The 16,139-nt window shown below is 35.5% G+C and overlaps 1 protein-coding gene across 4 annotated transcripts in view; it reads right to left on the reverse strand.

Annotated features, from left to right (window-relative positions):
* The window catches only part of LOC142353015 (galanin receptor 2a-like), a 76,447-nt gene that overhangs the window by 53,486 nt on the left and 6,822 nt on the right, over nucleotides 1-16,139 (reverse strand). Inside the window, exon 1 of one of the 4 annotated variants that reach the window (XM_075405198.1) lies at nucleotides 15,255-15,600. The exons of the other annotated variants lie outside the window; for them this stretch is intronic. The gene's annotated coding sequence lies outside the window, so the exon portion shown is untranslated. Of the gene's footprint in view, nucleotides 1-15,254; nucleotides 15,601-16,139 lie in introns of those variants that run through there. 4 annotated transcript variants of the gene reach the window in all.

Genomic DNA, 16,139 nt, shown 5'->3' on the forward strand with positions numbered 1-16,139 from the left:
ACTAAAAGATGAAAAGTGCAAAAAGAAGCTGCAAAAAAAGCAATAATGATGAAAATGGGAAACCTTTCATGTGGAATTAAACAGCGATTTGTTGATGTGAATCCTTAGCATCCTGAAAAAACGCAATTTTGAAATGCAAGCAGGCCTAGATGGTGTAGTTTAGTGGTTTCACGTGAAAAATATCAACAAAAAGAAAGAGCAAATAAAATGGTATCTGAAAGATTTGAGTAGATTTATGCCTTTTAAATAACTCTCAAATAATCTGCTTTTCATTTGTAGTTCGCAGAAAAAAGTTACGGAAAATAAGAAACTGAAACTAACCAGATTAATTTGACTGTTTGAGCTCCTGCTGTATTTGTTCATGCAAAATGAAATATCAACTTCTGTAAAGATAAACTGTTGGGACCGCAAGGATCAAATTTGTTGTTTTCTTTTTTACGATCTACATGATAAATCTACCAGAGGTCTTCTTTAAAGAATCTTTGCTTTTTGTATTTGCAAACGACCCAATCGTCATTCATTTGGAAAAACTGCAAGTTTTTTTTCGCAAACTTGCCTCAACAATGCAATCGCTCGGACAGAACAAAATGGTCCCAATTTGAATTTCTCGAAATACTTAAAAATGATTTTTTTGCTGAGAACCTAATCTGATCAACATAATATCTATCGAGCAAACGAAAATCAGAGTCAACTCAATGACGGTCAACTCAATGAAAGAAAATGAAAATAAATGGCGTAGTTTTTTGCACACGTTTTCATGGAATGATCATATTGATTTAACGCTGAAAAGATGTAGCCAATCTGGGGTATATTCCAGGAGTTTTGCCTTGCGAAACAAAAATCGGCGTCAAGTTTATCAGTATTAAAAGATGAGTCCTTTATCTTAAATCCTCCGGTAATAATATTAATGGCGTCAAAATATGCATAACCTTTGCCAACAATAAACCTATTTCAACAACGTCGGTATTTTCATAAGCAAGTTTTCAGATATTCCACCCCAGAATTACATAAACTGTCAAGGTGTTTCCTATCACTTAATATGATACATAAAAATCTGTACTTTTCACAAAAATGGTCAACTAAAAATTTGAGGAAATTACTTTAAAAGCCTTGTAGCCTGATTTCAAATTATTATTATTAATTGATTTCAAAAATAGCTAAATTCTACAAAAACATCCGTCAGACTCTCAAAATATATTCCATAACCTTAATTCAGATTTGATAATCATTCAATTTGATTTTGGATCTGTAGCAGTAGAAATACTGGATGTACACCTCCAGCCAATCACAGACTGAGAAGACACTATTCTCTTTTATATAGAGAGAACTCTACTAATTATAGTCAGTCTAATAGAGTAGTTACACGATGTGCATACCTCTGACTCCGGTGTTAACTTTTTCAAACATCGTTATAATTGAAGTATACCTTCAGTGTTTTACCGAGTTGGTCAGTCTGAGAGATATAGGTAAGTCTACTTCGCGCGCAGAAATAAGTAGCCCTAGCTCATTATACTTTAAGGCTGTAAAAGGAGCCCACCTTGGGTCTGCCTTGGATCGCTTAAATTGTGTACTATTGATTCAATTTTACATGTTTGTTTCGATACCTCATTCACTGAATCAATTTTAGCTCCTGAACAACTATCGCATCATTTTGGCTTAAATTATTTGAGAACCTTGATCAATGTTTCTAAAAGTGTGTGATATAGTATACATTGGGTCATTGATATCGTAGTGCTAAATCCCCTATTTTTATTTAATCTTTAATTTAATTCATTTTCATCATTTTAGTTCCAATTTGTTCAACCCTGTTTTGAAGATCAAATCTTCCTCATTCAAGACTGCTAAATTTGTTGACATAACGTTGTGACTTAATTGTCTGTTCATACTGTCTGCTCATTCTGTTTTACCGCAAATTCCCAATTTTAGTTATGATAAGTTATGATCAAATTGCTGATCAAAATTCTGTTGTTCCTTTTTAATCATTCTCTTGAATCTAAATTCAACTTTCAGTTGACTTTCTTTATTTCGAATTTCGTTCCGCGGATCACTCAATCCAAAATATCAAATACAAGAATAGTTTCGCTAAGCAAAATACTAGTCTAAAAGTTAGCGTTGTATTCGCGACGCGAATACCACTTAAAAGTGAGACTCCCAAAGTTTAATCCACTAAGCATAAATTTAGTTGTGGAAACCCTCCACGAAAGCAATAATAATTTCGCAGCAACCAGAATCATAAATCCGCTCCGCAAATCTACCCGACTACAAAAACGGTTTCTGTACGACATGGCGCAGTCAGCTCGCGAATCCTGCAAGACCCCGCTTTCAATCGAGCCGTTTTGGGAACGGGCTACATCAGACCCTCCAATACGTTGGGGTAAGTGGCGCATCCAAGTAAAACTGGCAATCCTTGCAAGAGAGAATATAACGTTGGACACGCTACTTCAACCAAAGCAAACACACGAGCCGAAATACGGAATGGCCATCGACGATGCAACGGAGGAAACGGAACGAGATCGGCAAATCCAGAATAATTAATTGAAGCTCCAATGGGAATTGAAATGCCAAAAAATCACGGAGGCAGGCGTTTTGCGTGGTGAAAGACCATGGTCTCTATGCGATCAGAAGTGTGTCTCACTCCTCCACCTCAGTATTGGAACGGAAGGAAGACGTCTTTCAATGCAAAAATTTCCCCATGATAACATCTACGACCTCTCTACCCTCAAACTTTGGGAGATGATGGAAATAGCTTTCATACGACTCAGAAACATCACTTTTGATGGCTACGTTTTTCTCGAGGAAACAGAAATAGGGTGAAACTGTAGAACAATTCTACAGCATTTTGAAAGAGTTAGCGGAAAGTGGTGATTTCGAAAGTCGAGAGGAAGTAATAATTAGAGACATCTTCATCACTAATATGTTGGATAATGATATTCAAAGTGAACTCCTCCGTGACACAGTAGACCCAGAAAGAGCCCTCAATATAGCTGTCAATATGGAGATGGGACATCAAAACCAACAACGAATCTCATCCAACAACAACAACAACGCATCTGGCAGTGCAATCAATGCTATACAATCCTTCAATAGATTTCGCGGCGCGAATGCACGCAAAACTCTGAATACAGAGCAAAACGTAAATTCGGAGAATCAAAACGTTAATTATATGAACTATAATGAACAGCTTAATTCGGAATACGAATCAGTTGACAATAATTTTGTTGCGAATGTGGAAAATCTTAATACACCACCAATTGCATTGCAAAACAAGACGATAACAATTGGAAATACGGATTGCCATTTGCTCCTCAATTCTGGTAGTGGCTGCACTATCATAAATATGTCACTTGCCAAGGAAATAATGTTTAATTGCATGCAAAGACAATGGTCAGATAAAAAACCAATTGAACTCAAATCTTTTTCTAACGATATAGTAAAGACACTCGGAACATTAAAAACACCAGTTCGTTGTAGCAATTGGAAAAATCAAAAAGCAAAAATTATGGTAGTTGCAGATGGTTTTCGACCCATCCCTGGACGTGATCTCTTCGATCAATTGGGAATAACTATCTCACAAAAGCCTTGCCCGAACATAGAGGTAAACATCGTTGAAACCCCTTGTGCAATGAAACAATCTCTAGCCAAAGAACTTCCGGAATTAATTTCAAGAATTGGTAAATCAAAACATCATAATGGCAACTCAAAATTCCATAGAAATTATCGTATTTCACACCAAAAAGGGAGAAAAGTGCCGATCCATCTTCAACCAAAAGTAATGATCGAACTCAAAAAATTGTTAAACAAAGGACATATTGAAAAATTAACAAATTGTTCCGACCAGTTTTTCATATCTCCAATCGTCACAGTCAAAAAAGACAAATCAATCAAAATAGCCTTAGTTCCAAAAATTTAAACAGAGCTATAAACAAAACTAATTACCAGATGCCAAATATCTATTCTTTGATTCAAACAATTTTACAAACACTGTCAAACTCAGCGCAAGAAACGGCTTATTTTACGAAATTCAGTTTGCAGTACGCGTATAGCAAATTAAATTTATATAGCGTTACGGTACGCCATTGCAACTTTAATATTGTAAGCGGAGATATGACCGGCACCTCAAAACGGGATTTTACGGATTAACGGATATGCCTGCCGAATTTCAAAAAGCAATCGATTGTACGCTCGCCGGCCTGACTAATACATTCTGTTTTCTAGACGATATACTGATAGTAAGTAGATGCAGAATTGAAGATCATCTCGATCTCGTACGAAAAGGCTTAATAAAATTAGATCAAGAAAATCTTCTAAATAATCTAGCAAATTGCTTTTTTGCAAAAGATAAAATTGAATGGCTTGACACAGTATCACTTAAACAGGAATAACATCATTGTCCAATAAAACTGATGCCATCGGAAAATTATTATCACTCTCAAATCTCAAAAACTGCGATCTTTTATAGGATCAGTACATCATCCCGGAAAATTTATTCCAAATCTATTGCAAATATGTTACCCACTTCGACCTCTCGTTAAAAAAAACATTCAAGCTGATGAAAACGAAAATTGTCGAAACAACAGACAATAGGCGTTTTAACCCAGATCTAGAAACACGTATAAAATGCGATGCCTCTCGTAAAGGTTTAGGTTGTGCATTTGAGCAACGAACTCCGTCGGATGGCACACTGTAGCTTTTGCATCACGATTCATAAATTCAGTTGAAGATCGTTATAGTATTAATGAGCTTGAATTATTGGGTGCTGTTTGGTCTATCGAACACTTCAAATATTACTTTTATGGTAAGCCATTTACAGTCATAACCGATCACAGAGCTTTGTTATCTATAATGAGAGAAAACAGAGCTAACAAATCTTATATTAGTCGTCTAACGCGTTGGGTCGATAAGCTTTTACCTTTTGACTTCACAATAGATCATCTCCCTGGCTCGAAAATGGGACTAGTTGACTATATTTTGCGAGAACCTCAGCAAAAAGCTGTTAATATTTCTACTTATGATGAGCAATTCATAGTTGCTAAATTGAACGCAATTAAACGCAGCGCGAAACGCTTTTTAAAAAAGCAGAAAATTACACTGATTTTGCGGAGCGAAATCCACTTGTAAAACCAACCTCAAATAATCCGAATTCCAATGACAAATTATGCAGTGCATTTGCACCGCAAAATCGAGAATTGTCCGCGATTACGCAAAAAGGCAATACAATTAGCAAACTAACACCAAATAACTCCCATTCCAATGCCCAAATCGAGAAGGCAAACATTCCCCACCCGCTTTTTGCCTTAAGTCACTTCACCAATCAGTCGGATAAAAATGTCCATAATTTCCAACGAGTTGCTAATAGCTTCCACAAGGTATTGATGATGTCGAACTCTGATGAAGAAACATTCTACACCATCAAAAGTACGGTTTGCCTATGAAGCAGGCCCATCCAACTCTCCATCAGTACAAGCAACACCATCTACTCCAAACACGGACACAACGACAGTGACTTCACCGTCAACAGATGATTTGTACACGGACGCTTTCAACTTTGCCTTGTCAAAGAGATTCTCCAGTACTTTGATGACGAGCCTCACATCAACAATGCAGTCCTCAAGGAAATCAGGGACTGTGTGCTAACGGAAAATGAAGACAGGTGCCGCCAAATAAGCTCCTACATACATAGCTTTTGGAAGGACCTCCACGTAAAGAACGGCTGTGTATGCATAGATGATCAAATCGCCATCCCCAACTCAATTAAAGACGCTTACGTGGAAGCGATACATGCCACAAACCCAAGGAGTTGGGGGATGACGGACATGGCAACAAATCCATGGTGGCGTACATGCATAGGGACATCATAACGAAAACGGCAAAACGTAACCCTTGCGTCAAAATTGGTATAAAAAATTAAAGTCTATTATTCCCTCTAGCAAATGGGCACCATTGAAATTGTGCAAAGTACCAAATGAAGAAATTCAAATTGATTTTCGCGGACCAATTTATAAAGAAAAGAATCAAGAAGTCTATTTTCTCGCATGTATAGATCGTTTTTCTGAATTTCCAAGAGCGGAGGTATTTGACAGAGCAAATGCAGATTATATTTTGAAATTCTTTCAAGGGTATGTTTTACCACACGGAATACCTCGTAAGATTCGATTAGTTCAAGCGCTGTGCCAAACTGGTCAACAAAATAAAGCAATTTGTAATCAAAATAATATACAACTAATTGAAGCTGCAATACACGACCACAGAGCAATTGGGCTAGTTGAAAGACTAATTGAGACAATCAAGAATCGCTTAGCTTGTATTAAAACGGCGGCGCAAAATCACTTTAATTCGAAATCATCGATTAACTCTATTATTTTTCAACTCCGTATCTATCGCCAAAAGACTATTAAAATCTAAACGTTTGAAGCGCATTTTGGTAGAAAAATGAATACTCCACAAATTAATATTTCAACCGATTCTGACCCTAGTACTCTCACATATGAACCGATTTTGAAAAACATTTAGACATAAAGAAAGTTCGCTGGGACGAGTTAATCTCGGATGAGCAATAGGACACTGAAGCAAGGAGCGACATGGAACTAGAGATAAGCAGAGATCGACTATGCAAGGATGCGGTTCGACGACATAATGAAGATCCTTATAAGGAATCACGAGTGATCCCGCACCCAGATGTTGGTCAGGCAGTACCCAGAACTGAGGCCTCACTAACATTGAAATTGGCGAAGAAAAACCCAAAAATAAAAGATCTAAGAAATTTCTGGACGGTTTTTACGAGTTTCTGGCGCCCGGGTCATGTGTGATAAACTCAGACGCATACACGTCCATAATAAAAGAACCGGAAAAACGTGAATTAACCATAAGAAACTATGATTTGGCTAAATTCGGAACCAAAGCAGAGAGACAAACTGACTTGCAAATTTACGCTAACAGAAGACCAAAAATACTATCAGGAAAAATCACAGAGGATCTGATAAATCAACACGCTAGCGAGGCAACACAAAAGTTAGAGGGCAACAAAAAGATAAAGCGCAAGAAAATTGCAAATGACATAAGCGCAGTCTCTTCTATCCATTCGAATGTGTCAAGAGCGTTGCGAGTGCGAATGCCAACGAAACCGATGAAAACCTTGGTACCCTCACCACCGCAACCACCTACAGATACTGTGATTGATTTTGCACCGCCAATGGTCCTACCTCAGACATCTATAGTAATCGCGGAGCCACCGACCCGACTGAAGCAAAAGGCAGCCACTAAAGCTACGGAAGCTTTACAATCATCTCACAAACGAAAACGCTCCTCCCCATCCGTAACTGAATCAGACGAATCATTGGCGTCCACACAAACAATCTGTGGAGTCAGATTTTACAGTAGGCCCCAGTTTGCCGGTACAATCATTTCCAACTCAATACTACGTCACTCCAAATTATGAAGGACCCAAAACATCAATGACAGTTGGCGAGGCGGAACGCATCTATAAAAATGACTCTGATTAAACTCTCCACAAACATTATAGTATTAATTATAGTAACAAGCGCATATTTTTTTAAATTTCCTGATAAACTACATCGTTGTTTAATTTTGTTGAGGGGGAAAAGCGGTATAGTATACATTGGGTCATTGATATCGTAGTGCTCAATCCCCTATTTTTATTGAATCTATAATTTAGTTCATTTTCATCATTTTAGTTCCAATTTGTTCAATCCTGTTTTGAAGATCAACTCTTCCTCATTCATGCCTGCTTAATTTATTTCCTTAACGTTGTGATTTAATTGTCTGCTCATACTGTCTGCTCATTCTGTTTTACCGCAATTTTCCAATTTTAGTTATGATAAGTTATGATCAAATTGCTGATCAAAATTCTGTAGTTTCTATTTATTCATTCTTTTGAATCTAAATTCAATTTTCAGTTGATTCTCTTTATTTCGAACGTCGTTCCCCGGATCACTCAATCCAAAATATCAAATACAAGAATAGTCTTGCTAAGCGAAATACTAGTCTAAAGGTTAACGCTGTATTTGCGACGCGAATACCACTTAAATTGAGACTCAGAAAGTTTAATCCACTAAGCACAAATTTAGTAGTGGAAACGCTCCGCGAAATCACTAATAATTTCGCAGCAACCAGTATCATAAATCCGCTCCGCAAATCTACCCGACTACAGAAAACGATTTCTGTACGACAGAGTGTCCGGGATAAACTATCCGCAATAACATCTATTTAAAACTGCATAAATGATTTCCAAATATCCAACCTATCACTGGAGCTTAAACAAGTTAGTTTGCAAAACGATCTTTTATAATGACACAATGTGAAGTCATTGCATTGTGCACAGCATATAATTCGACGTGGACGACTGTCAGTCAGGTAAGTTGTAGCTACCTCTTGAACTACTTTCAGTCGCCTTTTTTAATTTGTCGGTTTTATAAACAAAAATCATGATAGTAATCAACGTTTTAAAAAATGCCTTATTTACTTATGAAAGATGACGAATTGGATGATAAGTAACAGCAAGGATCAAATTGAACAAACTCCATTGATGCACTAACCATAAGAAAGATAGCACACTTTTCAATGTTGTCGGCGTTGGTAAAGAAACAGCGAAGATTGTAAATTCCGTAGGAGATTTTATTCCATATTCAATTCCAAACTTTGGGAACGGAAATATTCAAGATCAATACGCCGATTTTCGAAATCTCATTTTTTCTTACACTTGCACAACCTTACACCAAATCTTGATATTCTTGATAGCTTTATTAACTAGCTTCAAGGATATCTTCCGATAAACAATGGGAGCTTTGCATATTCATTCGACCGAAAAAGGACTTTTGACGATATGTGCGAGTCTCTTTGCTACGTATCATGTTGATTGGGGTGATATTAAAAACAACCCAATGACCTAAAATGCCCTAGCGCATGCGAGTGTAGCAATCTGCAGTTTTTTAAAAAAAAAACATGAATCTGCCTTAACAGTTTGAGTTATTGCTTCCGAAAGCGGATTGATCAGAGCTTGGATAAAGGTTTTGTCTCGTAGCACGAAAAGAGCGAAGATTTTTAACTGTTTCTTCACATTTCAAGAAATTTGTAGAAGAACTACCACCTTGAATTGCTGTTATCACAATTTTTATTGTACTTGCAGCACAGCCTAGTGAAAAAACTGTACAACTGTATGACCAATTGCAGCCCTTATGTTTTTTGTTCTTTTTCACTGTAGCCGATAACTTGACAAATTCATTATTCGCTGACAAAGTTAGCCCAAGATACATGTTACCACGAAGATGATCCCGTTGCTGGCACGGACCGGCATTTTATAGCGGTTATTTGAATAATTTTTTGTAGAAACAAAAATCTAGTTTAGGGCTTTTTCTCTAAGCCGATAAAAAAATGTGGCATTCCGGAAACCTACAGGTCATTGATGGAGGAAAAAACAGACCGACCTTAAAGGAATATAAATACTTGAGGGAGACAATAGTACTCCAGAGTCTGTTGCGATGAGGAGACAAGTTATTAAGGCTTATAAAATAACTGAGTTAGATCGATGATTAAATGGGACTTCATGTCATTGCGACATTAACCCACAATTTATGCCACTCTAGCGCTGCAAAACGCCATCAAAAGCAATCATTGAAGTCTTATTCACCCTAAAATCCCCTTAATTTGGCCTTGTTTTAAGTGGTGAGGAATTCTACAGGTTTTCCTACCTTCGGCAGCTTTATAACTTGTTACCCAGCAGTAGCAGAATCAATTGCAAGCCGTTTTGTTGGCTCAGTTATTGCTGCTAACTACGCTAGATGAATGGCAAATCAGTTTCAGAAGATTGCTTTTCTGACTCAAAACTATAGAGCGAGCTCGAAGTTTTTGACCAAACAACCTATTTCTGAAAAAAAATTCCAGTGGTGCTAGACATCAAAACACGTTTTTTAACTAATAAAAATGGCCTCTAGAAAAAGCTAGAAGTCTCTGCCATTATTGAGCTGTTCTAGTGTCTTGTTTTCTACTCGACCATTTACCTTCAGTAGGTTTGCATGTTACCGCAACTCAATTTAGAGTTCGTATAAGGTTCAGACCTGGTTTCTCACTTATCAAGCAGAAGGAATATGTCCTTTCTGTGAGGGCTTTTATTAGACGCTCAAGATGACCCTGAAACTGGCCAATGTTCTAATAGAAAATAACTGTATTGTGATTCAAGGTTAAGGTTATCTGCTGCTTTCAACAGAGTTGCTCAGTTTTTTCTGTTGTTTCCCGATTCGGAATCGGATGTTAATCTTGCAAGATCTTGCAAGAATCTTGCAAGAATCTTGCAAGATCTTGCAAGATTAACATCGGCTTGCAAGAATCTTGCAGGATTAACATCCGTCTTGCAAGACTCTTGCAAGATTAACATCCAAAACTTGCAAGATTCTTGCAAGATTAACATCCAAACACCATCCAAAAAAAGCAAAAAAAAAACGTTAAAAAGAACGCCAAATAATAGCCGTTGAGACTCCAAAAAACCGCAATAGAGCCTAGAAACCTATCTTATAAAGCCTAGATACCTATCCAAAAATTTATTAACAAAGTTTATTAACAAAATTTTTTCAAAAAATTTATTAACAAAGGTTTTTCAAGAAATTCGTACAATTTCTTCAACTAATCCAACAAATCTTTGAAAACTTTTTTTTACAAGTCAAAAGATTGACATCTGTTTCCACACAAACTCTAAGAGTACAATGTCACGGCCAACTATTAAGCCATCATACAAGTTGTAACTCGTCTGTATCAGAAAGTTATTAACAAACGTTTTTCATGAAGTTCGACATTTTCTTCACCCAATTTAACAATTCTTGGAAATTTCTTTTACAAGTCAAAAGATTGGCATCTGTTTTTACACTAAGTCTAAAAGTACGTTTTCACGATCACCAAATAAGCTATGATATACTTTGTGACTCGTCTTTTTCAAAAAGTTATTAAAGAAGGTTTTTCAAGAAATTCGACAATTTATTCATTTAATTCATTAAATCCTTAAAAATTTCTTATAGAAGTCATAAGATTGTCATCTGATCTCAAGATAACGTGTAAGAAAAGCGCTGAGAAGCAGTTCAAAACTTTTAAGAAAATTATTTAATTTATGTAAGAAAGGTGCTGAAGCCGCTGAAATTGAAACTTTCACAAGTGCTGAAATTTGTAAGAAAACTGTTGAAATTATGTAAGAAAGGTGCTTAATCGTATGCTGATTTTAAGTAAGAACTGCGCTGAAAGATGCTGAAATATTTTTTTCAGCGGATTCACCAAGTGCTGAAAATATGTAAGAAAGGTGCTTAATCGTATGCTGATTTTATGTAAGAAATGCGCTGAAAGGTGCTGATATATTTTTTTTCAGCGGACTCACCATAAACTGAAAATATGTAAGAAAGGTGCTTAATCATATACTGATTTTATGTAAGAAATGCGCTGAAAGATGCTGAAATATTTTTTTCAGCGGATTCACCAAGTGCTGAAAATAGGTAAGAAAGGTGCTTAATCATATGCTGATTTTATGTAAGAAATGCGCTGAAAGGTGCTGAAATATTTTTTTCAGCGGATTCACCACCAAATTCTCCATTTTGAGCGGATTCAGCACAAATCTCACATAATTTCAGCACATTCAGCGGATTTCTTACAAAAATATCCGCTTACAGGTGCTGACCCCTCGACCCGGGGCTAAAGATCTACGTCAGTAGGAGTTCCGTTCAAGCTATGAAACAATTTTCAAAAGGATTGGAAGGCCAAGAAAAATAACAAATTTACGAATTTCACCATGTACCTATTTTATCAGCAAAAAACGTTATTTCACCCACCACACAAAACGTATGATCATTTGGATTTGACATTTTGCCGTTTGAATCATTTTCCTTTTTTTCTGGATTTTGAAATTCGGATGTTAATCTTGCAAGAATCTTGCAAGATCTTGCAAGATTAAAATCATCTTGCAAAATCTTGCAAGATTAACATCGTCTCGCAAGATCTTGCAAGATTAACATCCTTTTGCAAGAATCTTGCAAGATCTTGTAAGATTAACATCGGGTCTCGACCAGGGTTACTATTAGATACGATGATTTTGCTTACAGCCCCCATGAGCTTAATTTTGCGTTCCATTATAAACAACTTCACAAAGCAAAGCCTCCTTAGAATTTGTTATCCGTGAGAGGGAACAAGATTTATAAAGTTTGGATTAAAAAGGTGGTTAGTTAGGATATAAACTCATTTTTCAAATTGCTCAGTGATCTAGGTTTTGCAAAATGACCACGAAGACGATGACAGCTCGGAAGGCTCGAGCTAAAAGTTTTTTATCTCCTTGCTGAATCGAATCTATAAAATACTGTAACGTAACTGATTTTGTATATAAATGACTGCTCAGACGGAGTTCACTCTCTTTCGTATATTTTCCTTCTTACCTTGACTGCCTTACCTCATCAAGTTGATTAGTTTAGTCACGGTTTCTAGGCTCTGTCCCACTTTTTCCCCGAAGTGTTCTATTTGTATTTGTTTTCTATTAAAATGAACAGTTCACAAACGAAGTTGGGAGAAGACAGAAATTGACAGACTGAAAATCGATATTCAGTGTTCTCATTGCTTTTGGTAAAATTCAGATTACAAAAACAGTCAATACGAAAAAAATGTGATAAATAATTGTAGAAGTGTTTTGAAATGTGTAAGTTGCAGGATCTCTTTGAAGTAAACAGAAAGCCTAACTGGCAATTTTGTTTGCTTAAAGCATCAAGCAAAAAATGGGTGGATTTTACAGTTGTACAAAGCAAACGTACCTTTAATAACAGAGAAATTATAAAACCACATATCAAAATTTTGATCTCAAGTTGATTTTTTCTAATGATCTGTAATTATTTTTTATTTTATTTTCATTTACTATATTTGTCAATCGAAAGATGAAAAGCCTGTTCAATATTTTCATTTGTTTGCGGAACCGAAAAAGGTGGAGCTATGAAAATACCGCCTCAGTTCTCACCTGTGAATAAGAATACTGTTTATAAAATTGCAGTTACATGAAAATATAAATAATTCAAGAAAGCTCGATAATGTACTTTCGCACATGATGTTCCTACCCGAGCTCATTTTCATTTTTGACTTAATTGTCAGCCAAATGAAGAGATAATCAAAAATATATGTTTGAGTTTAAAAAATCATTACTCAACCAAACTACTAATTGAATTACATAATGCCATGCCTCGTTACAGCGCTCACGAGAACAGCCATTAAAAAGACTACGACAAAAAACAAACAACAAAATAAGTAAAAAAAAAACAAAAATTTCTAGGCCAAAACTCAATATCTAAATTAATAGCACCTATTAACAACGTCAAAATGTAACCGGATAAAACCATAACTACACACATTTACTTGCTGCTAATTACAAAGCAGACGGGAAATTTCTTCAATGAGAAGGGGTAACAAATCACGAAAAGAAGAAAAAGTGACGAGAAAATCAAAAATCAGTCAACGTTTTCTAAACCAAATAATTTCAAGAGACTTAAAAACCTTTAATTTTTAACACAAAAAATCTGGATAAATTTTAACTGAAAAAGTCTCAATTAAACCAATAGGACATGCTGTTTGATGGACTAAGCCACAGAAAAGTAATAAAGATGCAGCGAAACTCAAAAAATTACAAACGATTTGAACAAACACAAATCAATGAAGCCATTAAAATAATTAGCTGTTATCTGAATATTCAGTGTTTTCCTTTCTATTGTTGTATATATATATATATATATATATATATATTAATTCAGCTAAAATTATACTGAACAATTAAATTACATCACATGGGCCACACTTGAAAGATCGTTGGGTTCTCTTATTGCGCGAATGTGCTAAAAAGAAGAGAAAAAAGAACACAGCTTTTGGCCACTTACAAAACATTTATGAAAACGCGTATTGTCCAAGAAACAAAACATCAGTTACGAAATAATACGACAAAATATCAAAAGAAACAGCATTTTTTAATATTAAAATTGGATTTGGATAGGACAGCTCAATGATGAGAATAAGTTACAAGTTGACGAAAAAAACAACAAAAAACTAAAAAAAGTTTAAAAAAATCATTGAAAACGAATATTATCATAAACTCTAAGACTTTTGGCTATAAAACTACTGCAATGAGAAACATCTCAACTAAAATCCTCAATTAGAAGCCTATGAGAAAGCTGCGGACATTTTACGGCTACATAAATATTAAAATTACAGGCAAAAACAATAAAATCAAAGAAACAATTGAGCGCGAAAACTGTCGAAGCCTTTAAATGAATTTTTCAGCAAAAACTAAGATCTCAATTAAATTTTCAACAGTAACGGCATTCTTCTTTTACTATTTGACTTTGAAAAATCAAAAAATACAAAGAAATATTTTAAAACCAGGAAAATTTTTATAAAAAACCGCAGTATCATCGCCATTAAATTCAATAGCATTCAATGGAAGTCAATAAATACGCTAAATTATGTCTCGATGGGAAGAAAACGATCCTTGTCATTCCTAATTCATGATTATGACATCACAGAAACTCTAATAACTATGAAAACAAAACAATTACAGGCGAAAATCAAAATTCAGTAGGAAAGTGCGAGAAGAAAGTGTCGAAGCCATTCAAACCATAGGCTAATCTCTGAAAACACTATCTACCTTTCATTGATTGTTTTCTCGAAGTCGTTGCGAACTGTCAGTTTTATGATAATGTGATGACATTTCAAGGGAACCAAAATTACGAAAAAGTATACAAAACCTATAAAAAAAATTACGAAAACTCGTGGCGTCGAAGTCATAATATCAATATCTAGAAAATAAAACCCCTTAGCAGGTTAAATATGGTTGCAGTTGTAAAGAAGGGGGTCCTGTCATTACTGAAACTGACCTTCAATCAATGATACCACTCACATTCATCTAGGATGATCATATCGATTGGCCAAAATTGACTGAACAAAAAACCCATATGATTATATAGTTCCTCCTCCAAAAATCTAGAAATTCGAAAATTTTGCTTCATGTTAATTAAAATCCTTTGAACCAGGATGATGGTGTTGGAAATATGGCTCATGTTCCGGATCAAATTTTGGATCAAGTTTATGGAAACGCTGTGGATCATTTTAATGGTTGAGTTTTTGCAAATCTGCTGCAAAAAGAATTACGTGGAACCAATAAAAGTTGCAAGGTTACCAAATTTTTGCAATAGACTGGCTTACCTGGTCAGGGTAATTAGGTTATTAACTAGGAAATTACTAACCAGACAAGTTAAGTAACCCGCGACAGAATAGTTGCATAAATTCTATTGTTTTTTCACTCGGGGACAAAATCTTTCTTTATGCATTGCGAATAATAGTGAAAACTCCACACTCCATTTTGAATATGAGGTGAATTTAAAGGAAAAGGGCAAGAAAGCGTGAAAAAATAGGGACCTCCCAAGAGCAAATAAAGGAAATAAACAAAGCAAATTGGGGAACTTTTGAAAAAAGCAGCAAAATATTACAAAAAGCAATAATACCCTTTACGCATGGTCAGAAAACAGCGGAACTCATAAATACCTGAAATTGTGTTTAATTGACATTTTTCTAAATGAGTTTCTATCTTTATGATACAGTTTGTTTTTATGTTCTAACTCATTACGTAAAGTAGTACTAATGGAAATAAACAAACAAATATCACCCGTTACGCCTTAACACATGTGGTCAAAAATGCTTTCACGTACAAACAATTAATTCGCTGTTTGAAGTGATACCATCAATAGAAAAAGGCATGCTAAAAGCTGTCATAAAATTGGGATGTATTATTTGCAAAAAAGGGGAGAAAAATTTAGAGTATTTTTTTGTTCATAACATATACCAACAGTTCCTGATATTTCCTGCTCGAGGGTTTCAAATTGATTCGTGTGAAAAAAGTGGGAAGGGTGTGAACAAGATGGCATTGTTAAGTTTTCTTCAAATCTGAGTTTGTTTGATGTCGGCTTTTTATGAGCAATTATCGCTTAGGGTTTCCTTTTATCGGAATTCGCTCTAGCAATCAGCCAAGCACTCCTTTTATTATTCCCAACATTCCCTTTGAGGGAAGGCGTTTAATGTCAGCGATAGAAACTTTTAAGAGACCTGATTATGAGTTAGAACATTAGCGTATA

This window comes from Convolutriloba macropyga, chromosome 14 (assembly GCF_964194025.1).
Source record: "Convolutriloba macropyga chromosome 14, txConMacr16.3, whole genome shotgun sequence".
NCBI classification, from domain to species: domain Eukaryota; kingdom Metazoa; phylum Xenacoelomorpha; order Acoela; family Convolutidae; genus Convolutriloba; species Convolutriloba macropyga.